Here is a 27257-nt window from a genome sequence, read left to right on the forward strand (position 1 = left end):
ACCCAAGACTGCACAGAGTAGCAGGGTGCTGGGTCCAAACCACAAAACCATCTTCTAGGCCTTGAGACCTGCATTGGGTTTTCTCCATTGTCTTGATTATTAACATTCAGCCCCCCTTAAGAGGAGAATTTACTTTTGCAAATTTCTGCAGCTGCCTTGAATTTCTCCTTAGATGGGTTTTTCTTTTCTACCACATAGCCAGGCTATAAATTTTTCAAACTTTTATGCTCTGCTTCCCATTTCAATATAAGTTCCAGTTTCAGATCATCTCTTTGTTCACTCATTTGAGCTCATACTTTTTAGAAACAGCCAGGCCACATCTTGAATGCTTTGCTGCTTAGAAATTTATTCTACCAGATACCCTAAATCATCTCTCTCAAGTTCAAAGTTCCACAGATCTCTAGGGGAGGGCCAAAATGCTTCCAGTCTCTTTGGTAAAACATAGCAAGAGTGATCTTTACTCTAGTTCTCACTAAGTTCCTAATCTCCATCTAAGATTACCTAAGCCTGGATTTCATTGTCCATATTGCTATAAGCATTTTGTTCAAAACCATTCAACAAGTCTCTAGGAAGTTTCAACCTTTCCCACATCTTCCTATATTCTTCTGTGCCCTCCGAAGTGTTTCAATCTCTACCCATTCTCCAGTTCCAAAGTTACTTTTGCGTTTTCAGATATCTTTTTAGCAGTGCCTCGGTACCAATTTCCTGTATTAGTCCATTCTCACATTGCTATAAAGAGCTATCTGAGACTGGATAATTGATAAAGAAAAGAGGTTTAATTGACTCACATTTCCTCAGATTTAACAGAAATGATGACTGAGAGGACTTAGGAAAGTTACAATCATGGTAGAAGGTGAAGGAGAGGAAAGGACCTTTTTTACATTGTGGCAAAGAGAGAACAAAGGGGGAAATGCTACCAGATCTCATGAGACCTTACCATCGGGACAATAACAAGGGGGAAATCTGCCCACATGATCCAATCACTTCCCACCAGGCATCTCCCTGATATGTGAGGATTGCAATTCCACATGAGACTTGGGTGGGGACACAGAGCCAAGCCATGTCACAAGTAAATTATACGCTGTCCAAAGAGTGGAATAATAGGCATCTCTACATTGAGGCAATTTCTGGCAAATAATTTTTAGAGCATAAGCCCTCTCTTCTCCAGATGGATTAGAAACACCATGAGGAAGTTCATTTTCAAATGTTTATTCTTCTGTTTATGTTTCATAAAGTCGTACTACCCCATTCTATAGAAGATCTTGACTTCCAGATTCGGTGTCTTGGACTTGAAATACACATTAGGTTATCATTTATTCTTTTTTTTTCTTTTGGAGCATACTCTGAATAAATGTAGTGCTTGCAGAAGGTATATCTGATAGTGGAGGACAGAAAAGAGAAGGAAAAGTATACTATCTGTAGAATGCTTGCAATTCTAGAATTCTTGGATAGAATGTTATCTAGAGATAAAAGAGAAGGAAAAGTCAGTTGAAATATTCTAAATATAGTATAATAGTATATTTTGGAATACTTTTGACATTAACACAATTCCTATCTTCAGCTGGCTTAAGAGATAAGTAAATTTGTCTAACATAAGAGGAAGACCAGAGAAGTGCAAAATTAGTTGCAGTAAGATTGGTTGAATTGGTGCTTCAATGACATCATCATAGAGCCACATTTTTTTCTATATCTCTGTTCTATTATCCCCAGCTACATCCTAATTCTCTTACCCAAGCTTATGATTCTTCTAATTCATGATCATAAGGTTGCTGCCAGCACCAAGTGAAGACAATTGTTTCCTTATTCACATGCAGGAGGTGTAAGTGAGAAACCTGGCCCCACAATATAGACTATTAATCTATATCACTTCAGTCTGAATGAGCCAAATAAGTTTGCTTTATCATCCCTAGAGCACTGATAGTTGTTGGGGGAATGGTGGCTTGGGTTGGATCAATCAGAGTTCACCCCACAATCTGGAGATGAATTCCATTTCCCCTGAGTCATGTGTGGTTTTGTTATAGTGGGAAATGATGACTATCTGACCATAATCAAGTTTCTGTTAGGAAAAAGAATTGGAAAAAGCAAAACTGAGATGGTTTCTGTCAGGATGGAAGAGAGACGTATGGAATTAATGTCATGTAAATATTTGCTGTGGGATATGCACTACCTGAGAACAAAATTGCATTCTTCCTAATAGATATTTTGAGTTTTTTTTCTTTTAATCAAAGCCCTACAAATACTAGATAAGAATGGTAATGGCAGTGATGATGATGATGACAAAGATAGCAGTGACAACTACATCAAGAGTATCAGTGAAGGTGATGCTTACCACAACAAAGCAGTAATTGAAACTAGGTGAAACTAAGTGTGTGGGTTTTCTTTTATTTTAAAACATGCAAATTTAAAGAGAAATCTCTAGTTTATTCCAGAGGGAATGATACTTTAAGAATCACTATTCACATTCCAATAAATAAGACATAGGTTTGGATAATTGAAAATAAGAGAAATTCTAGTTAGAAAATAGAACTACTAGATGAAAGTTCTGCCTTCTTTGCATCCTCTTACTTTTTGGATCTATATATGTTCCTATTAATCAAAGATAAGTACTCACATAGGATAAGCAGACATAATAAATTCCAGGTTGCTTCGTAGAGAAAATCTATTTTAAGTCATTCCTGGTTTTATAAAGACTATTTTTCCATAGACTTATTGAATATATCAGATTTTATTTATCAGCCAGTTTAATATTACATGATTTAAAGAAAATTTTGTGTATCTTATTAAAATTAATTACCTTAAGATAAAAATATTGAATAAGTTGTTGATAGTGAATATCAATGGCTCATACAACGTGTTTGGTAATCTATGGGATTACAGGCTAAAGTATGATTATGATTAAAACCAAAATCTCATTTTTTCCCAAATGAAATAAGAATATTCATTTTAGCCACTAAGATTATGAGTAAATGTAAAGAGTCATAGTTCCTTGACAGACAGCTGTAATTAATAGCATTTTTCATAATATATCTGAGCTGCAACATTTTCCAGAAAATGGTCTTATTAAAGATTAAAATTAGAAGAACATTGCATTACGTCTTTGTCATAAGGAATATTCTGAAAGTTCATATTGTAGAATTATACACAGACCAGCTGAGACCATGTTATAACACAATACTTCATGGAGCATCCTGCCCTTCCTCCTGTCCTGGATGAATTGATGGTGAATACTTCACATGAAGTGCATAGTAAGATCATCTGTGATACGCGACTATTTCATGATAAAGGTTATTTCATTGACACCTTCTCATATGTGATATTGAGTACTCTAGAACAGCTTTTCACCCTACCATCGTTTATCTAAACACTAAGTGTTTTAGTCTTTTGTTTGGAGAAAGGAGTCAATGAACTAGTTTTATGTTACCTATCTTTTTTCTTTCCACTTTGTGCTGCATCAGAATGTGAATTTATAGTTCTGATAGGGCTCATTTTCTTTAAGAGACAGCCAGAGAGAAAGAATAATAATATGAAGAGCAATGCTACTGTTTACTTTAGACCAGTCATTGTCCTAAGCACTTCTTCCACATTGATCCATGTAATCACATTGTGAGGTATGGAGTACTGCCATTTCCTTTTAAAGATGAGGCTTGGAGAGGTGTAATTACCTATCCATGATAGAAGAGCTCGTTAAGTGTTTCAGTCAAGATTCAGAATCAAGCCATGTCACTCCACAGTCTGCACTCTTGCACTGCTACACAATAGCCACAATCAATTGGCTTGAAGCTGGGAGGTTTACAATGATGTGAGGTTTTGTAGTATTCCAGCATTCATCCAGAAAACTGCAAATCAGCCGTAGTAAATGGCACTTGAAAATATGCAAAGTGAGAATTTTATACCTTAACATGGTACAGCTCTAAGTTTGTATCAGCTCCATGAAGATGAATAGAAATGACACATATAATTTGGTGCTGAAAATTTAAAGGAAGAAAATATATGACATTTTGGTAAAGGAAAAACTACAGAGAAAGTTAAAAAAATTGTGGTTATTAACAGGGATTGGGGTGCAGAAGAAAGAAGGGATGATTAGGTGGAGTACTGAGAATTTTTAGGGCACTGAAACTATCCTCTGTGATACTGCAATTATGTGTACCTGTCCTATGCATTTATCAAAACCCATAGAACTATACAACATGAGTGAAACAATGTGATTTATGGACTTTAGTTAGCAACAGTGCATCAACATTGGTTTGATAATTGTAACAAGTGTTAACACACTAAGGTAAGATTTTGATAATAGGAGAAACTTCCAGTGAGGAAGACAGGAGGTGTATGAGAATTCCCTATATCATCTACTCCGTTTCCTGTAAACCTAAAGCTGTTGCAAATAATGAAGCCTATTAGGGTTTTTTTTTTTTTTTTCTTGAAAAAAAAAAAGCAAAAAGGAAAAGAAAAGAAACTGCATGAATGAGCACATGACTGTAGCTGTGGATAAGTCAGGAAACAGATGATTAATTTCAGAATAAAAATATCTTTTCTACTTTAGTACTGACATCCAGAAATTCCACATTCTCACTCAGTTACAATCCAATTCCACAAATACCTTTATTCTGTGCTCTCTGTGTAACCATTGAGCTGTGAATTCTAGGTGAGCCTGTTTCTTTCTTGCCTCAGCCACTCCCTAAATAGAAAATGCAACACTTTTAGAAAGTAACCTTTACTCTTTAAGGCCGAAGGGATATAATTAAAGAGTGTTTGAGTGGTTTCCCTGAATGCATCACTTAAAAGTACAGAAGAAACAAGTCTCTCCATCATTTCTTACCATTGTTTTAATGAGGGGGCTCTATTTTCCCATGCCTAGTCAGCTCTTGTTAATAAACCAGCATTTGAGAGGCTTATTTACTCTCAATTTTAAATACAAAACAGCATCGAATGGCTAAGTGAAAGGAAGTGGGTAAATGTTGCCATTTCTTTCAGAGTGAAAAGCAGATTTATATGCCTGCACTATTTGTCACTACTGAAGTCACAGTTTGAGACGGAAATAGTTTTAGAAACAAAGTACCCATGGACCCATAACCATGCCTTCTCCACACAGCTAAAGCTTAACGTGAGACCTTGCTGGCAACAAGAGCAGAATGAGAGAAATCAAACAATGAGGGGATTATTCAAGAAAGTAGAGTCATGAGAGAGTCATGTTTTAGTCAAAAGCAAGGACTAGCTGACTTTCTCGTACAAATAGAAAATGCTTCTTCAGTTTTCATTTCTAGGACTGGTGGCTTGGTTGCCCCCAAAAGGGCAGGTTTCCATTAAAAAGTGACTTATGTGAGTTATGTGAGCTTATTATCATATCGATCATTTCAGGATCACTGGGTTAACTTAGTCCTTATAAGCACACAGGAGATTTTCAAAAGCACAATTTTGGAAGAGAAGATCTAACCCCACACCATGAAATGGTATTATTATATACAATTTGGCAGCTCTGAGAGGATGTGGACATATTTACAAACTGTATATTGGTACTTTATAATTAAGAATTTGTATAATTGGTAAAAAAAATCCTCATGAATATACTATCAATAACATCATGAGCCAAAGTAGTAACAGATTTTAATTCTATTCTTTTTTTTGGTTAAGGTGGTGGAGGTGCAGTGGAGGGAGGTGTATCTTTTCCTGTGTCCACCTGTTCACAAATCTTGTCTCCATTTCTACATTTAAATCTTACTGACATTGAGCTGGTTGCTTCCAGTTGTCTATTTTGATACATTAAGTGATGAAGTATCAAACTTTTGTTTTAACAAATGACAGATTTTATTCCCTACTACACAGGAACTTTAATTCTGTTACTATTTCCTTCATAATTGCTGTTCCTTATGTTACTGTATTATGCAATACAAGATCAATGATAGTGCAATTCTCCTCACTTCAATTACTTGTACCTGTCATGGAAAACTTTCTGATATAAGCCATTGGTGGAATTTTGGAACACCTCCAGAAATTTCAAGACGTATTGCTAATTGGAAGAAGTTTTTTCTTATTCCTTACTTACAAATGTCCCATCTCTTCTCTCTTTTTTTGTTGGGATGGGGGTGCGGAGACAGAGTCTCACTCTGTTGCTCAGACTGGAGTACAATGGCGAATGATGTGATCTCAGCTCACTGCAACCTTCACCACCCAGGTTCAAGCGATTATCGTGCCTCAGCCTCCCAGGTAGCTGGGATTATAGGTGGCCACCACCACACCCAGTTAATTTTTGTATTTTTAGTAGAGATCGGTTTTACCATGTTGATCAGGCTGGTCTTGAACTCCTGACCTCAGGTGATCCACCCACCTTGGCCTCCCAAAGTGCTAGGATTACAGGCGTGAGTCACTGTGCCTGGCCATTCCCATCTCTTCTAACCAACTTTGCTCTTAGGAAGAATTGTTTATGACAAAAAATACCCTTGAGCACCACATTTGTACTTATGATTACTAGCATTTGCTCCATCTGCTGTGCTCTTTTATAAGCTCTTTGCTTGCATTATTTATCTAATCTTTACAAAAAGCTTAAGAGATAGAAATTTATTATACCCATTTTACAGAGACTGAAGTGGGGAAAGATAAAGTACTTGCTAAATGTCACACATTTCACCAAGTAAATGAGGTCAGAGTTTGAACCCATAAAACCTCTCTCTAGGGTTCCTAATTCGAATTACAGACTTCTGGACAGGAGTAATTTAATTAAAATTAAAATATACCAACGTAAGTTGCTGTTTTGTAGCAAAACATCCTTGAAATTATTATTACTATTAGTTATTATAATTGCTTTTCTTTCATGGCCTTTTCTCTTTTGACAGTCTGAATTGCAAAATTTTCTGTCTAATTTTGTGGTTCAGTATTTTAAATTTCAGTAGTGATTGAGTGTGATTATTTAATAGTTTACTGTCTTGCACAGTGCACTTCACTGCTCTAAGTAACGGACTCATTTTCTGCCGAAACCTAGTTATAATAGACACTACCACCTCACTTTCCAGCAGATGGAGAATAATCTTGTTTTAATGTATGTCATTTACAATAGATACAAGCTGTCAGATAACTTCTGGTAATATAGGATGCTGAATCAGACATTTATTTTTAGTGACAATTGCTGAAACATAGACTAGTCCACCCAGATGAAAATATGCCATATCACTTGACTTTACAGATAAAATGTGCTGAAATATTCTTTGTCATTTTCCATTTGAGATTTGTTTTAGTTTTCTTAATATACCCTGAATCCCATTGCTTCTCTTTTAGCTTCTGAAAATGATTATGCTTTCCACTTTAATAGCTACATCTTAGTTTTTATTTCTATTATTTGTTGAGAATCATATAGTAGAGAGTAGTTGTATCAAAATTAAAAGCATGTACTCCAGATTCAGCAGACCTAGATTTGAATCCCAGCATAGCCACTTATTGACTAAATAGAAAATATATATTAATCACTGAAAACTGCAGTTTTCTCACTTCATAATACTTCTGTCAATGTATACAGTAAAAATCAAATGAATTAAACCTCTGAAATGATTATAATTTTGTTGTAAGTACTATTAACTTTAGTTCTCTAATTTGAGACATCAAATATACTATGATGAAAATCTATGACACAAATAGATTTTTAAAAAGTAAAGATGAATTAATTCCTAGATGATCACATTACATATATATTATAATCACCTATAAATCACCTTTATGATACACACACATATATATATATATATGTATATATAATCTATGTGATTATATATTGGTCCTATGTAGCTAGTGTCTATTAGGTTATTTGATGACTATCTTACATCAATTTATAAGTACTTTAATACCATTCTTGGAAAGAAGAAATGAAGAACTTTTGTTATTATTTGTTATGCACAATTATTGAATATCTTCTTAATTCCCATTTTGCTTAATCTATATAGACATGATTATTGGAAAATATAATGGGCACTATATTTGTATAGAATTAAAAATGTTAATTGCCACTTCAGCCAAACATATACTAAAATTGGAATGATACAAAGAAGATTCCCCTGGCTCCTGCATAAGGATGATATTTGTGAAGCATTCTAGACATTAAATATTTTTATAAAAATTGTATTTTATGTGTGTTTGTGCATGCAATGATACGGTGTGGTAAAGAGTGGTAAAATGATAATAAATGGGGATTTTGAATGAGAGGTTTATGGGAGCTTTTTGTATTATTGTAACATATTTAGGACTAATTATTTAAAAGTTTAAAAGTTAATCAACTTTTTATTAGAAAATAAAAAGTAAAAAAGAAGTGGCTACCAGTTTCCTAAATTAATGCATTTCAACTATATTTCAGTGTCTACCTACAAAGTTATTACTTCTGAAGTGGAGAGGTTTCATGTTCTATGAATATTGTGTTATAATATTTGGATTTGATAATACTTGGCGCTGTTAGAAAAATGTATAAAAACAAAACATTTTTCTAAAATTGTTTTCTAGTTGTTAAATCAAAAGTCTAATTGAGACATCTTATGCAAATTATTAAAGAATGCTATTTCTTCTTTACTCTGATGCAACCAGTAAATATTTTCATACATGAATACAGCCACACATACAAGTTATGACAATGCTCTGTGAATATAAACAATATGTTATTGTCAAAAATGACAGAGTAGGGAAGAAGAAGAGGTGATGGTTAATAGGTATAAAAATATAGTTTAATAGAATGCATAGGATCTAGTATTTGATAACACAGCAGGGCGATTACAGTCCACAATAATTTATTGTATATTTTTAAATAATTGAAAGAGCTTAACTGGAATGTTTGTAACATAAAGAAATGATAAATGCATAAAGTGATAGATACCCCATTCACCCTGATATGATTGTTATGCATTATATGCCTATATCAAAATATCTCATGTACCCCCTTAAACGTACACTTATTATGTTCTCATAAAAATTAAAAATGTAAAAAAACATGAATTTCAGAGAAGATGAGAATATGTTAATCAGAAAGAGCCTCACTGAGATGACATTTAAGATGTTATCTAAAGGAAAAGATAAATGATGGAAAGGAAAGTGAGAATGTAGATAGGAAGCAGGAGAAACATAGAGAGGGAGCAAGTCTGTCATCTGCGGGAAAGAGAGGGTTTACCTGAGAAGCTAGAAGGACATTGGTATGGTTGGGTTAAACAGAGGAGTGATTCAGGTAGATACATAGTCCTGAAAGATAGAAAGGAGTGTTATGGTAAAATATAGTGCATGTGGGGTAAGGAAGCATAGTAGAAATGGAAATGGGGAGATTAGTGGGGAGCCTCTTTCGATAGTGTGGGATGGGTAGTGGTTGCTTGCAGTAGGGTAGTATCTGCGTAAAAGGAAAGAACATCATTGTAAGGAGCTTATGAACATAAAAGGCATAGGAGAAATTTACTTTATTGGAAATAGCTATGGCTTAAGACTTGAACTGGACACATGCTAATAGCTGCAATAGCACATTTCCCATTTAAGAAAATATTGCAACCTTGTTATAACTAGCATTGAGTTAAACAGGACTTCTAACTAAAAATAATTTTATTTTTTAATTGAGTATGAATTTAATCATAAGTATTCATACTACAAATTACACAGAACTTTTAATTGCTTGTTTTCCCATGTGCTACTGTTATTCCAATTTCCTTAATTGTTCAATTATGCTTAAACTGATTAATAATACAATTTCATATTATATGGTTGAGGATGATGGATGAGAAGGAGGATGAGGATGAGGATACATTCCCTAAATAAGCAGAATAATAATAAGTTAATAATTCACTTGTAAATAATTGATATTATGAGCTTTTAAGAGACAAATACAAATTTAACAAATGATGTAAATTATTAGCTAATATAGCTTGTGATCCTGATGTTCCATGGGGATTGATAACCTTTCTTATTATATTTATAATCCTAACTATAATACATATGGTTATTTAATGAATGCTATCAATATTTCACCTAGTATATTGGGAAGGCCTAGACCTATGTCAAAAAATTTGGCTTTCAGTTCTGTATTTGGTTAACTGGTTAATTCTCAGCTGATGATATCTAAAGTTGCTTTCAACTCCCAAATTTCGTGATTATTTTTGAAACATACTGGCAACTAGAGCTCTCTGGCTACTTTTAATCTAGGAGTTTATGTTCATCATACCGCCTTTCTGCCCAATGACATGCTGTGTATCAGTGAAGATATTTCATTGCCTATCATTGTTTTTTGGCTGTATTGAGAAGGTGGATTCTTGAGAAAAATAGAAAAATCAAAGGCAGTTTGGCAAGCTAGAGGGAGGAATAAAATGATTAAAAACCTGTGCCATTGAGATAGTTGGTGAAACATAAATTTTAAAATAAAGGTTAGTAGATTTAGTGGTTAGGTAGGAAAACATTATAGAAGGAATTTTCAATCAGAAGAGGATTTCTGGACCAGCTGCTACTATATTTCTGATTGCCTTACCCCTTTTTAAAGTGACTCTGTATCTTCTATATTTTAGAGTTTATTTTCTGTCTAATGGAACTATGGGGATTTAAAACTGCTTCCCAAAATCTGGATTTCACCAGGATCTGTTTGTTACTATCACAGATAGAAATATGACCCCAAAATAGACGTTATTCTAATGACTACAGAGAAAAATAATGGAATTTGTGTCAGAGTGCTCTTGGTTGAATTCTAATTTGGTATCCTGCTAGTCGTTTTATGAAACTGTGAGAAAAATCACTTCTCTGACATTCAAAAGCAGCATTTGTAAAATGTAAACAATTTTATCTATTCATTTATTCTCCTTAGGAAGTCATGAGAATTAAAGACAGTAACATATGAAAGTGCTTTGTTGTTTAAGGAATGTTATGCATAGGTTTGCTAGTTTTTTATTCATCAGTTTAGGCTATTTAGTGTGACCATTGATGGACATGGATGAAAATTGGGCAATTCCTTTACCACTGTTAGTCAACTTTTTATTACCATAGAGTTGAGTAATCTTTAGGTTGTATCCTTATACCTGACACTAATTAAGAAAAAAAAAAAAAACCTGCATGGAACGCTTAGTTCTTATGGATCTTTAATAGATTATTTATTGTGGTATCATTGACTTCTTTGAAGGATTTTGACTTGCTTCTTTCAAACTTTCATCTCCACCTCTGCTTCTTTGTAGAGCAGTAACTATCTTACCCGTGTTAAAGCTCTCCTTGTGTCACCCAAGTTATATAACAGCCAGAATTGAATCCAGTATTTTATGAATGAAATGTAGGTTAATGCTTTGCAATGTCTTATTTTGTTTATTAGTAGTTTACCCACAAAAACAGCAAGATCGTGTCAAATTTTGAAGATCTTAAAGAATATGTCCAGATACTTAACATTAAATAGGTCTGAGACATGGTTTACCCATGCAGAATGTAATAATTTTGGATTGGTACCTGTATTAGTTCATTTTCATGCTGTTGATAAAGACATACCTGAGACTGGGTAAGTAATTTATAAAGAAAAAGAAGTTTAGTGGACTCACATTTTCACATGGCTAGGGAGGCCACACAATCATGATGGAAGGCACATCTTACATGGCAGCAGACGAGGTAATGCAAGCCAAGCAAAAGGGGAAACTCCTTATAAAATCATCAGACCTCATGAGATTGATTCACTACCACAAGAATAATATGAGGGAACTGCTCCCATGATTCAGTTATCTCCCACCAAGTCCCTCCGACAACACGTGGGAATTATGGGAGCAGCAATTCAAGATGAGATTTGGGTGAAGACACAGCCAAACCGTATCAGTACCAGACCAGGGATTGTAATCCTGACTTTTTCCAGGCATCTTTTTTATACACTCCAGTGTAAATTCTCAAATTATCATATGTCTAAATGGTCATCAGTCAGTAGAATCATCTGGTAATGTAAAATGACATTATTGCCCAGTGTTTAATTCATTTTTCAAAATTTACTTCAAATTATATATAGTATAAACCCTTTATTTAGTTATTGGAAATACATGAAATTGATTGACAGAAAAAAAAGGTTTATAAATATACACCCTAAACATATTTGTTGCAAAACGAGCTGTTTCCTTTGTTTTAAATTAGGTAGTTTTCAAAAAAGAGCTTGAGACAACTATTTGCGTTTAGGTAGTCTATTTGTGTGGTTATCCCCGGAAGCAAGAATGAGAGATGAAGAAGATTAAAGGGAGAAGGAAAAATACACCTCAGGGTGTATTACTGAGGTAAATGTGCTGAACTGAGGCTTGATTCTCCCTGGAACTTTCTGATAAACATAAAGGATGCTGGTCAGAGTGATCTTTCTGTGGATTGACGATGACAAACTTCTTTCTTCTGTTGGTTGAGAAGTGCCTTGGTATATTAATGTCTTGGTTTCTTCTGCATGTCTAATGAACAAGATTTAGTTTGTTCAAGGTGAGATGCTGTCAGCATCTGGAAAATCAAAACCCATATTTAACTATCCACCACAGATTCCACAAGAAATAAGTGCCTAGAGGATGCATGGAAGGATATTATATACATTGTCAATATATTTCGTGAACTTCGGTGATAAACTATCTGTAAAAGCACTGTTTATAAAACATCTAGAACCCAATATTACTGTTTTTATTCCTATATTTTCAATTTCTAATTTGGAAAGCCAGAACATAATTAAACTGAACTCTCTTTAGTTATTTTGTGTTTATATGAAATACTGTGAATACTTTGAGATTTTATCCTATTTGCAAGCTAACTTTGCCTGCCAAAGTTTCCTAGATCTTGGCAGAAGATACGATACACTTGGGTCAAAGATAAAGTACTTTATGACTCCCAGTACAGCAGGCAGTATGAGCTGCAGGCTTGCATTGGTTCCCCTCATTTTCAGACAACACTGAAAAGATAAACAGCAGCACCAGGGTGTTTACATTCTGGAGGAAGACTCCAGGGACTGTTCTAAAAGACAGAAGATCGTCAATACACCTCTATTCCCCATACCTCCCAGGGTAATGTTATCCCTCCTTCAAATTCTGGATCTTTGCTTTTCCTTCCACCTCCACAAAATCTGGAGTAGCTGAAATTTTATTCCTGTTCCCTAATGCCCAATCCAGACCTTTTGTCTGAGTCAGATACAAGAGAGAGAAAAGCATATTTATAAAATATTTTGTAAACATTTTAAGTTTCAATCTTCTCATCCTCATTCTGAACCAGTCTCAATTTGGAGATTAGACTGGCCCAAGGCTACTGTTATAAGGGAGAGACGTAATATGCCTAGGAACAGAAAGGAATCTTGAAATTTCAAAATAAGTCTATATAATTCCACATAATCTTCAAACCCCTTTAATCTGAGATTTTATACTATTTTCAAGCCAAGTTAAGTTGTCAGGGTTTTGTAGTCTCTTAGGTCAGAGACAAATGACTTTTTTCATCACAGCAGATAACACCCAATAAGAACTTATAAATGCAAATCACTTCCCCCTGCTGCCCCACATCCCAAGGTAGACACAGGTGGGTGCTGTGCACATAGTGAGCCCTTGTCATAGCTGAGCGACTCTGAATTTAGGAAATCACTCATCTCCTAATGCCACAGTTAGCAACCTACACAACTTTGCCTTAAACAGAAGCATTATCTTTATTATTCTGGTTGGACAATAAATCTGCCTTCTGCCCCAAAGGGAGTAATTATCTCTATCCTCACAAGCGATTTGCTATACAAAAATCCTTGAAAAGATAGTACAAAACACAAGTTGCCAATGCCTTTGCTTTAAAAATGTGTGAAAGTGTGAAACCCAGTAGAGAATTGTCTCACAATATTTTATTTATTTTGGTGATAGAATTCTAGCCTTTTCATCATACATGACATTAATATTTCTGATATTGTATATCCCCTCCTGTCAGCAATTTAAAAATAATGTAGCCTCAGATTAACCTACAAACAAAACACTAATTGTGCAAGAAATTGAAGATGGATATTTGACAAGTTTACTTTTTGCACATTGTTTGTTTGTGTGTCATGTCTTCCCAGAAAAACTGTTTACTGCTGTAGTAACTAGGAAAATGCGTCTTCTGTTTAGTCTGAGCAGTACTGAAAGGACTCCATGTTTGTCTGATGAGGTATATGTAAAAATAGTAGCAGTCAAATTGGAAACAAAAGTAATGGAGAAAACTAATTTTTAAAAAATTTTGTAGTATTTTTTTTTCTATTTTAGACCATGGTTAGAAGAAAAAAAATCTCCTGTTTTATTGTACTTAATCATTTTATTTGGAAATACTTAAAGATTTCTCAAAAGTTTCAAAATTCATAGAAAGCTCCTGTGTACCACCCATTCTGCTTTTCCTAATATAACATTTTACAAAGCCATAGTAAATTATTAACCAGGAAGTTTTTAGTGGTTCAGTACTCTTAGTTGTAACCATTATTCAGATTCACATGCATCTTTTTTTGGTATATAGCTTTTTGGAACTTTATTATATAGAGATTAATTTTGTCATCACCCAAATAAAGATAATGAACGTGCCCATTGCTGCCAAAAAAACTCTCATATTTTCCCTTAGAGTCATACCCTGGCAACCACTGATCTGTTCTTTTTCACTGTATCTTGTTACTTCAAGAATGTTCAAGAAGTATAATTTTACAGTTAAAAACTTTTTGAAATTCACTTCTTTTTTTTCAGTCAGCATAAGACCCATGAGATCCATTCACATTTTTGGGTACATCAGTGGTATATTCCTTCTTATTGCTGAGTAGTATTCCACTGTGGGACTGTACCAGATGATATTTATTCCTTCATCCCTAGAAGAAAATTTTGATCACTTTTAGTTGGAACTATTACAAACAAAGTTGCTATGAACATCTGTCTATAGGTTTTTGTGTGTGAGCATAAATTTTAATTTTTCTAGTATAAATAGCTAGAAGTGTGATTGTTGTATCTATGGTAAATTCATGTTTAACTTTATTAAAAAATGACAAACTTTTTTTTTTTTTGAGACAGAGTTTCACTCTGTTGCCAGGCTTCAGTGCAGTGGCATGATCTTGGCTCACTGTAACCTCCGGTTCCTAGGTTCAAGTGATTCTCCTGCCTCAGCCTCCTAAGTAGCTGGGACTACGAGGTTCACCATGTTGGCCAGGATGGTCTCAATCTCTTGACCTTGTGATCTGCCTGCCTTGGCCTCCCAAAACGCTGGGATTACAGGCGTGAGCCATCAAGGCTGGCTGAGTGAGCCAAGATCGGGCCACTGCACTTCCAGCCTGGCAACCGAGGGAGACTCTGTCTTAAAAAAAAAAAGAACAAAAAAGCCTCACTTACTTATATTTCCATATATTTTTTAAATTCTTTATTTCTTTTAAAAAAAATAAGCAACAGGATACATGTGCAGAACATGAATGTTTGTTATGTAGGTATGTGTGTGCCATGGTGGTTTGCTGCACCAATTGACCCCTCCTCTAAGTTCCCTCCCTTTACCCCCCACCCCTCAAAAGGCCCTTGTGGTGTCGTTCCCCTCTCTGTGTCCATGTGTTCTCAGTGTTCAGCTCCCACTTATGAGTGAAAACATGCAGTGTCTGGTTTTCTGTTCCTGTGTTAGTTTGCTGAGGATGATGGCTTCCAGCTTCATCCATGTCCCTACAAAGGACAAGATCTCTTTCCTTTTTTACTATTGCCATGTTTTTTAACTAAATTTGTTTTGTTTTAGCAAAATGCTAAAATGTGACTCTGAACAATACATCTTTTTCCCTACTTATTGATTTCCTGTCATTTTGGAAACTATATTTAATTTGTCATTTTATGAAGAACTTGTGCTTTATAAGCATTTAAATAGTTCCAAAAAGTGATGAAAACAAAAGGCAACTTTTAATTACTCCAATTGTCTCTTGATTAATTACCTTTGCTTTTTAAAAATTACTCTCAGATATCTCACGTGTCTCATCAACTACTGCCCTGAACTGGGCGCAGTTGTGTGCACCTGTATTTCTAGTTACTCAGGAGGCTAAGGCAGGAGGCTGCGTGAGCCCAGCCTGGGCAACATAGTGAGACCTCATCTGTTACTACAACCAAAAATAAATAAAAACTTATTAACTACTTCCCAGATTTAAATTGCTTTGCAGCAGTTAATGAGCATATACTGCCCTAATTATTTTCCTTCCAGTTCTTTCCTCATCTGGTCTAAACAACTGTAAAATTATGTTAGACATTTACAAAAAATGAATGAAGAAGATCACTCTCAATTTAGTAACATGAAATTATGTCAAGGTGATATGTGAGAAATATGTTGTTTTATGATAACTGATCTGAATGCATTATCTATTTAGGCACCTTCTATGGAAGAGAGATAACTTCATACATTTTGTCATTTATTCATTTCCTTTTCTTTCCTTCATTTAGTGAATACTACTAAATACACATTTTATTGTAAAGCACTATGAAGAATATCAATATGTAGGATAGTTGCATACTTCTAGAAATCTTATGATGAACATGGAGTGAAAACTGGCTATAAGAAATAATTTAAAAGGAACAGCAATAGGTCTGAACTATAAAAACTCCAGATTGATGCTTCCAGTTGAGTTACAGTTCACCAATTTAAGTCTTGATTTTGTTGTCGTTGTTTTATAATCTGTAAATGAGGAGCCTGAACTCAAAATTATCTGTATTCAATTCTACTTCTAATATTCTCTGAGACTGGAAATCAGAGGAATATTCTTATAGTTTGCAGTCAGAAGGATTACGACTGTGCAAAGAAGCATAAAGTGAAATGTATGTTGTAGCTGCTTTGTACTACATCTAAGAAAAAAGAAGAGATATAACTTACACCATGACATTGGATTACCTTTGTATACACTTAAAAGAGGCTCAGAATAAGTGATATCTTGGTGTCTCAGGATGGACGACAGAGAGAACAAAATTGAAAAGACAAGTATCTTGAAATGAGGTGAGCATAGATTCAGGAGAGACCTGGTTAGTGTCAGTCAGTAGTGCTGCTTTCTATCACGAGCTTTGTTTGCTTCACTAATTTGTCTATAAAAGAACAAAATTCACCTTTTCTATACACGTAAAAAGTGAGACATCAGGATATTGAATAATTGCTAGTGTAATTCATATATTTGCTTTTTATTATGTGATTTGAGTTCAGCTGCTCTTGACATCATAATACACAGTGCTGCATTGAAATTCCATAATTAAGAGAAAAAAGGATTCCCTTGTTTAATAGGAACAGGGTAAAGAAGCATACATGATAAAAGAGGCTTAATTCAATCGGTTAAAAAGAGAAAAATATATACTAATGTGATTCATGTGATTTTGGTAATTTAATGATTATATTCAAACTGCAATCTTTCCTATTTTCAGTGAGAAAATATAATTTCTAATATTTTGAACACTTAACAGAACTAGTCATAAATAGAATACATTAAAAAGCCTAATAATAGATAAACTGATTGGTTAGTTAAGAGAACTGGTGTATTTGTAGATACAGGAAGCAAGCAAAATACATGCACATATTAGGACAACATTTTTTTTGTGCAGACTTCAATAACTATTATGTTTGCTAAACCCTGTTTAACTTATCACAATCATAAGTTACATCAATAAGGGTTTTAAAGGTAAAATATCTTAATGATTTTTGTTAACTCATTCTTAAGTTCACGGATAAAGTTCCTACATAAGCTTTTGCTTATATTCTTTTCTCAGCAGTGTTAAACAAATGATAACTAGACTGTCTATTAAGTAGTAAACTTTTTTCAGAACAGTTTTCATATAATAATGAAGGGAATATGTGTAAAGAAGATTTGTCAGCTCCATGTTGACTAAGATCCTATCCATGATAGGTTATTACTATATATTTGAATGAATTGAACTGTAGGAAAATCTACTTTTACATGTTTATATATGTGATTTAAAATTTGTATATTGTACAAAACAGTAGAAAAATGATAGATGGGCCAGGGTTCTATTTCTGACTCTGCGGCTACTATGCATATGACTTTGGTTCTTCTTTCTGCCACCTGTTTTGTTTTCTCAACCCTGAAAAAGAAAGCAAGACTGTTTTCTCCAAATTACCTTTTAGCTTAAATATTCATGTTTTCTCTATATACTATATAAATATTACAGACAATTTGGAAAATACATGTATTTTATATATATGAAGTAATAATGAGACACTATTTCATCATCAAGAAAAAACTGTTAATATGTTTTTAATATCTATACATGAATTTGCATGTAAGCATTCATTAAATTGCATAAATTTTATATTCATGTTTTATAAAACTTGAGAGCAAATAAAAATTTGTATCCTGTTACACATACTTTTTTTATCTATATCTTTTATAAGCCTAAAAGCAAATGATAGATGACATAAAATGTCTTTTTTTGAAATAGATACGTAATAAAATAACCTATCCAGTGAAGTTCAATAATATAACTATCTTTCCATCTGTTCGATATCTCTGAAGGGCAGAAGTTGGGATCTAGAACAAGGGTCCTTTGGGCAAAAGGAATGGTGTCCTGCTGAGTATTTTAAAGTTTTTCCTACCCAAAAATGATAACTAATGTTGATATTTTTCTAGAAAACATTAATTTATTGTGACTCTGCTTTATGATTTTGCAGTTACTTTAACTACTTGGTTTCCAGACTTTGACTTTTTAAACAGAAAATAAAAATTATCCCCAAAATGCTTACATTACACATATACCTATGGGTTTTGTATGCTCTTTCTTGCATACAAAGTTGTTTTTACAGCTGCAAAACTCAATTTTTCCTTAGGATTTCAGAAAATGTGAATTCTTGGTGTATAAAAAAAATATAGAAGGATATGTATTCTGGTTGATAGGTGCAACAAACCACCATGGCACATTGTACAAACCTGAACGTTCTGCACATGTATCCCAGAACTTAAAGTAAAATAAAAAAAAGAAAAAGAAAAACAGAAATAAGAAGTATATCCCCTTATTCAGCCCCTTCGCACAAAAATAATATATTTCATGTACTTACCAATAAGGCTATTTTGATTATCAAATAAGAAAATATATGTATACAAAACCATATATAAATATAAAGCATTATTATTGTGTGAATTACTATAAAAGGGTAAACTTCCAGTAAAAATTAAAACTTTTTAAATAGTAAATTTATTTTTATTACTAATGTATATCTTTTCCAAAGAAAGTTATCATTAAGTAAGATATTTGTCTCTCGGAGACTTACAGGGAAAAAGTTTGTCTTTAATTAGAGGCAAAAAATTGTGTTTCCACTCTACCAAATTGTCCGATTATATTCCCTATATGTCTAAGAATCTGGCAATGAATTTCATTTTCCTATGAATTTTTATTCTCTTTAGTAATACTCTGTAAACTACTTTTGTTTTATTTTTACTACTACAGGTAAAGTAATATACAGACCATTTGTTATAATAGGGTAGTAATATTATTTAACTCTGGGAGCCCTAGTAAAGATTTTTCATTAGGCTATACTGAACATTTTCCCTGATTGTTGAGAAGAGGAAACAGAGAAATCTAGAAACCAGTAAAAAAGCAACTAAAATAACACGAGAAAGATTTTATGCACTACTGAGCTAAAGCAGTAGCTGTATGGACAAAGTTTTTACAGACATGTAGAAGTTGTGACAGATAAGAATTAGTGAAAATTTCGAATTAGAGGATGATTCTGGCTTGAATTATCAGATAATAATGGACTATTGAACTATATTGTTGAGCATCTAAATGCATAAATGAAATAAAATCTAGAAAACATTCTGATAAAATAAGTTTTTAAAGATATATAATAATCAGTACAGCCATTATCCTGCCTAAAGAGTATTCTCAAAGGTCTTTAATTTCTGATTGCTTAAACAAAGAGAAAACTAAAGAGAAATGAGCCCATAGAGAGAGAAAAAATTTGAAGCTGTGACATCATGATTTCTTGTCAAAGGGAAAATATAATAAGCTACATTTTAATGTTTAGGATAGTCTCAATAATTATGGGGAGAAATTCTGAAAACTATTAGATGAATAAATAAGAATAAGGGATTTAATAGAAAGTAATATTTTAAAGTGCGTTCCAACTTCAGTCTCACTTAAACATTTAAACAATTTCAAAAGATGATTTCTGGTTCAAAATTCAGGATGTGAGATGTTTATTGTTGACTTTCATGAGAAAGTCAAGGGTGTGTCAGTAACAGAGTTACAAACACATTCAACTTTATTCTTTAAACTATAGTTTTTCAGTCCTATTAGCTTGTAATCTATTGAACTGAACAAGTGAACAAAGAGAAAATAAATTACACTCCATCAGTTTGTATGCCCAGGGCATCTCATATCTGACATAGTAGACCTTTCTCCTCATTTCCATTCAAGCTTGTCTCTGTAATATAATTGTATTTATTTTTTACCTTTTCTGTTTTGCTGTTCTTAGAGAGGAGACTGGTAGAATCAGCAAGTAACAGTAGTTACTCATTAAAATGAGTGGCAGATATACTCCCTCCTTTCCTTGATTACACTCTTCCACCCTAAACAAGTTTCCTGTTCTTTTTACCTCCTTATTCCTTCCCATCCTGTTTTCTTTATATATTTCAACAGAAATCCTTATTTCTTCTGTTTATAAATTAGTTTCAAATCCTAGGATTAAGACAATCCAAATAGCATCTTGAAGCTATTTCCTAGATACCATGTGCTCAAAATACGTCCAATTTTACTAATTTCACAAAAATGCACATGGTAGTTACTGAGTTATGTGAGAAATAGAAAAATATATAAAGCTATGGATAATGTATGTGCCTTCTAAAAATGTACATTCTAGTAGCAAACAAATATACAAAGGAATTACTAAAATGTTTAGTAGTATAAGTTAAATGGTAGAAATCTACAAATTTAAATATGGGTGGATTTTTTTTGCCCGTTTAAACTGTAGTCATTTTCATGATAATATTTAAGGTGGTTCTTAGAATGGGTGAGGTTTCATATCATTAACATCTTTTGTAGATCAAAACTTTTAAAGGATTTGGGTAAAAACTACAAAAGTACTATCTAAGAGTAAACAAGGTATAACTTGGCTTCCTGTGTCTTAGATTCTACAAAGAAAATATTAAATTCTAATATGACAAGGATAATACTAAAGATAATAATTAATAACACTTTGGAAAGTATATGTTGGTATTAGAATATAAAAGACATTTAAAAATGTACTTTGCCCATACACAACAAAAAATTTAGTTCATTCATTAAAGTTAATGTGATAGTGAAAGATTTGAGAAGGAAACTATTGGAATAGTAACATCTATTGCTGTTATGTAATAGTATATGCTATTATTATATGTAATAGCATTTTTTTTTGTTTTAACAAAGAAACTGATAAAACCTCAGCCTGGCTCATCTGCAAAATCCCTGGTATTTATATTTGCTGAGCCAGGGTATATACATTGTCGTGGACAGTTCTTGGGAATCTAGCAATGTATCTTTCATTCTGTTCCTGTTTTCTATTTACTGGTCATGTTTACATTTCTCACCCAGAACATTTGTCAATTGTTAGGGAAGAAGGTGGAGTTGTTACTTTGGAATAATTTATTCCTGAGTGTATTTTTTCTCCATTTCCAGTTACATTACTTATTAGCTCTTCTCAAAACTCCAGTTACTTCAGTTTAGAGAAGATAGAAGAACAAGAATTTTGGAAACCTAGTTATTGTTGTGAAATGCTGTCCAAAGTGTTTTACAAATATTCTCACTACAGTTCTATGAAATATCTATTATTATTTGTACTCTAAAGAAAAGGAAACCTGAATTTCAAATAGTTTGCATGGTTAGTAAATGGTGTGTCTATTTGATTAATCCAGGTTTCTCCTCCTGTACTACACTGCTTCTTAAAATAATGAGAAGAAATAATTTAAAGAAGTGAGTGAATGGCTTCATTATGACCCAATTAGACACTTTCTTGCTATATTATACATTCACACAGATCAACATTTATTCTTATCTTTCTCCAATGCAGAATTAGAAACTGAAAAAGCCAGATATTAAATATTATTGAATATTAGTATTTTTCTTATATTTGTGTCAATATTAAAGTGACATCTTGCCATAGGTCCAAGCTTCCACAAACTTAGCCAAAATTGATTTTCTCCATGTTTAGTTTGACTTAATGCTTGTTTGAGCAAGAATGCTATCTGGATTTTGTTCTGATGGCAGAAGTTAGAAATGGAAACAACCTAGGTGTCCACAGAAATGCCGAGCCTAGGCATCAAGCTTGGTTAGTTGTATAACCAGGAAAAGGATAAAAAAGATACTGAACAAATTTTGAGACTGGGATCCTCAGCATATATGGCAGCACTATAATTTGTTGTTATTGAGTGAGTGAGTCATAGAACTGAAAAAGAGAGAACAAAATTGTGTGATCTGGGTGATATATAGCTCCAAAAAAGTAAAGAAAATAAAATAAGCAATTGTGTCTTAACCATAAAAACAAAACATTTAAACACAATACTGTATTATAGATGTAGCATCAGCTGATGTTTTGATAGTATTATATAAGTGATCAAAAAAAATGATATTGATGAATATGATGTCGTATTCCTATGTTCATTAGGAAGTCCTGCTTTCTCAGGTATTAGATATGCATGCATGGCTTTTTCTGGCCAATGAAGTGTGAGAGGCAGATGTGTCTAGCGCCAGTGTATGATTTACTGCATTCCTTTTTCCTATCTAAATGATTATGAAAGCATGCTTTGAAATGGAACATCCATCTCTAGTAGATCCTAAATTACTAGAATGAGATTTTCTGGTCCTCCACATTGCATTGGCCGGAAATAAACCATTATTTTAAGGCATTGATAATTTGAAGTTCTTTGTTACTACAACATTAATTTGCCTATTCTGTCTGATATGCATGTTGTAAATTTCTTGATAGTGTGAATCGTGCTTTACCACTATATCTCTACTACTAAAATAGTACCTAAATTCAAATCTGTGAATGATTAATGACAGATGACATATAAACATTTGTTACCCTCTTTGATTATAAAGTTAAAATAGCATGACAAAAAAATTTGACAATATGAAGGCCATCAGGAAATGAAGATAAGCTATTTACATAATGCGTGGACCAGATATAAGTGTATTTCACTGTTGGAAGGCAAAGGTTAAGACTAATTGAGCTAAGGAGCAGGAAGAAGAGCCTTGGGACTTCCATTAGTGAAGTCACTTGAGGCTTTTGGCAATCACAAGACTAGCAACAGGGATTTTGGAGGTAAAAGAATTAATTACTTTTTTTCACATGAAAAATGCTGCATTAGGAATTTAGTTGTACTTTGTGTGATTCAAGCTGTGTAATTTTCTCATAGCAAAGAAATATAAATTGAACCTATAAATTGCTGAGTACTTTCTCCGTTCCAAAAATCCAGACAATTCTTACACATATAGGTGGACAAAGTTGATTAATGACCAAACAGAGTGAAGGGAAACACTTTGAGTAGTAGAAATAGAAATGGGACAAAGAAACAAAATATAGAGAAAGTTTCGTGTTCTGAGGAAATACAGTAGAAACCTGCTCAGATTTTTTTTCCCCGCTAAAATATAGTGATTCTCTTATCAAATACTAAGAGAGCAGATCAGAAAAAAACAACGTATCTTGAACTTGCTAGTAAACTTTGATACTGGTTAACAGCACTGGTAACTGTGCTGTAGTTTGACAATTCATTGTTTTGTTTGATCTCATCCACCTCTTGGTGTCATTGTCTGTGCCCCTTAGGAACACAGTTCAGTAGGTCCTTAAGCTCCTGCCTGATACCCGTGCAGCAGAACTGGGTGGCATTGCCCACTTTATTACCACCGCCACTCCCTCTCTCCCTCCCAGCCTCACACCCATTCAGTCCTCAAGCTCCTGGTGCCCATGCTATTCTTTGCAAGCATCTTCTAACCATTCAAACAAACCTCTCTAAATAGATTTGTGAGAGACACTAGCCTACCAGTTTACTTCAGCTGGCCTCCAGGGATTTATTCACAGAAGGAAAGGAGAAATTTTGTTTTGTCTATATATAGCACAACTACTACTTTGCTTGACTGATTGCTTTTCAGTCCCATCTCTTTTGTTTATAAGAGAGTCACTTTCCTTCCTTCTTTTCTGGAGGTGGTTGCAGGCCTGCTGCTAACCTGTGCTTTCCTGAAGTAAGAATTCTCACCATTCTGTAACTAATTCTCAATTTTCTTTTCTTTTTCTTTCTTTTTTTTGAGACAGAGTCTCACACTGTCACCCAGGCTGGAGTGTGCAATGGTGCGGTCTTGGCTCACTGCAACCTTCAAGTGTCCCGCCTCAGCCTCCCGAGTAGCTGGGACTACAGGCATGTGCCATCACACCCAGCTAATTTTTTTTTGTATTTTTAGTAGAAACACAGTTTCACTATGTTGGCCAGGCTGGTCTAAAATTCTTGAACTCATGATCCACCGCTTCGGCCTCCAAAGTGTTGAGATTACAGGCATGAGCCACTGCACCTGGCCTAATTCTGAATTTTCTTGGAAAGTGAAGACTGAAGCTGATGTAGTACCTCAGGCCTCCTTCTTCCTTGGTAGTTTGGAGAACATCAGGAGTAGTCCCTTGGGCAGGAGTTTGCCATTTTCAAGTAGGACATAGAGTCTCAAGTGGATCAAGGTAGTGCTATAAGGGAGTTGTAGAACAGAAATACAAGAGAAAGCTGTTTATACTGTAAGATGTCTCTTACACTCTACCATCTTCTCCCATTTCAAATAAAAGCCACTGAGAAGATTAAGTCCTGCCTTATGCAGGTGGGTGCAAAGGTTATTAGGCTAGCAAAATGTTAATTACAACTATTCATGCAATCTTCTTAATGTCAACTGGCTACCAGACTCTAGAGAAATTTAGATTTCATAGGTAATGGTGGTTTCTCAGGCCATAATGGTCAGGGAAGAAAAAGTAGTGGTATGAATACCATATCCTAACAATAATAAAACAAAACACCACCACCACCACCAAAAAAAAAAAACGTTATTCTGAGACCTAGCAACAAAAAAATGCTGTTTTCCAAGCAAGTTACATTTCTATTGAAAATCCTTTCTACCCCTCAGGAATTCCTCACTTCTAAACACTCTACCTGCTTTCTATCCCTTGTATTCCCTCCCTCCCTCCCTCCCTTCTTTCCTTCCTTCCTCCCTTCCTCCCTCCCTCCCTCCCTTCCTTCCTTCTTTCTCTCTCTCTCTCTCAATCTCTCAATCTCTCTCACTTTCTTTTCTGACAGAGTCTTGCCCTGTCCCCCAGGCTGGAATTCAGTGGTATGATCTCAGCTTACTGCAACTTCTGCCTCCCAGGTTTAAGTGATCTTCCTGTAGCTGGGAGTACAGGCATGTGCCACCACCATGCCTAGCCAATTTTCTGCATTTTTAGTAGAGACGAGGTTTCACCATGTTGGCCAGGGTAGTCTTGAACTCCTGACCTCACATGATCCGCGGGCATCGGCCTCCCAAAATGCTGGGATTACAGGCAAGAGCCACTGTGCCTAGCCTCCTTGTATCATTTCTGTAAGAGTCACTCTACTTTTCTTCTCTGTTTTGGAACTTATGTATAATCATTTCTATTGTTCCACTGAGAACTTCTATCACTTGAATCTAAGATAATTGTATTTCGTGCACAGGGATACTTTTCCTCTGGTTGGCATTATAGATACCTCTTTATCTTCATGAGTACCAGACTTTTCAAAGATGACAAATTCCTTCAACTGATATGTGGAAAGGATTGCCTAGGGCTGCCTTTCAGTTCAATACTGGGAGCCTATTGGATTATTGTCATGCTGGCACTCTCAGCACCAGAACAAAGGAAACAGTATATGTTCTCTCCACATGGCTTCTCCTAAGGGCAGGGCTGCTTTCTTCCAACAAGATGTCTTTCCTCCACTAGATTAACTCCCCAGGATTATAGAGAGATACATCTGAATAAATTGATTATTGCCTATCTACACAGCTACTTTGGATTTTCAAGTTATTTACGATTATTAAAAGTGACAAGTTTAGGAACCTCAGGCATAAAGATCAGCACATATCTGAATCAGATTGACCTCATTGGACACTAGATTATATCCTACTTCATAGGCAGGTATTACCCTGGAGTCTATCTCAGAAACCACAAGGCCCATTTCACAACTGTTACCAGAAATAAGACTATTCCTGAATGGATATTGCCAAGAAAGCAACTACCGTCACACATGCTTAATGACAGAGGTACATTCTAACAAATGTGTCATTAGATGAGTTTGTCCTTCTGTGAGCATCATAGAGTGTGTGTAACTTATTCTATACCTAGGCTATCTGACGTAACTTACTGCTTTTAGGATATAAATTTGCACAGCATTTTGCTCTGTTGAATGCTGTAGACAGTTATAACACAATGAGAAACATATGTGTGTCTAAACATGGAAAAGGTAAAAGAAAAGGAAAAATACAGTATTATAAACTTATGGGACCACTGCTGTATGTGCAATTTATCATTGGCTAAAATGTTATTATGTGGTATGTGACTGTATTTCAAAATATTATCTCCATAGAATCATTTGACATTATTTGGCATAGCAAGGCAAATGCCTCTTCTAATAGCAGGCTATAAAAATGTGCCTCAAATCGAAATCTCAATAAAATGTACTTGCAACTATGGATAGACACAAAATTGATTTTTTAAAGTAAATGGAAAACACTGCGCTAGAAATTCCCCAAGTCATGCTGAAATTAGCAGGAATGCCTGACATTAAGTTCCTGGGGTTATTTATTTATTTTTTTAAAAAAACATGCTCTCTATTTATTAATACATATTTTACTTTTGAAAAATTCTAATATGTAAAACTGTGAACATGAATATGAACAATTTATATAATACAAGATTTCCCATCACTCTATTGTCCAACTATAAAGAACAAGAAAATAACTATTGTTAATCCCTCTAGAAACATCTCTTATTTGAGGGTCCTCATAGGAACCTCACAGGGTTTAAGAATTTAATAGAGAGTCTCCTTTCAAAGGTGTGAGAAAATTTCAAGGAATCAAGTAAAGGATATTAAGGCACTGAAGACCCTAGAAACCACAGGAAGCCCTTGACACTCCTAAGCCTAAAGGGAAAGAGGAGAAAATTTCTCTACCAGAGCCCAGTGAGACATGGAGCAAGTTAAAGGTGCTGTAATCCTGGGGAAATGCAGCATGTACAAGAGAATATGACCCAGAGCAGAAAAGGAAGGGAGAATAAAAACCTCAGTCTCCTCCTTTCTGTCCTGTGATCACTCATGACCTTCACTGGCTGAATTTAAC

At 34.4% G+C, this 27257-nt stretch overlaps 1 protein-coding gene and 1 pseudogene across 1 annotated transcript in view; both read left to right on the top strand.

Annotated features, from left to right (window-relative positions):
• LRP1B (LDL receptor related protein 1B) overlaps positions 1–27257 on the top strand; it is a 1560879-nt gene that overhangs the window by 646342 nt on the left and 887280 nt on the right. The window lies entirely within an intron of this gene.
• Positions 7978–8091, top strand: LOC135277083 (U6 spliceosomal RNA; annotated as a pseudogene).

The sequence above is a fragment of the Aotus nancymaae genome, unplaced genomic scaffold, assembly GCF_030222135.1.
Source record: "Aotus nancymaae isolate 86718 unplaced genomic scaffold, 86718_ANA_hifiasm-v0.15.2.pri h1tg000029l, whole genome shotgun sequence".
NCBI classification, from domain to species: domain Eukaryota; kingdom Metazoa; phylum Chordata; class Mammalia; order Primates; family Aotidae; genus Aotus; species Aotus nancymaae.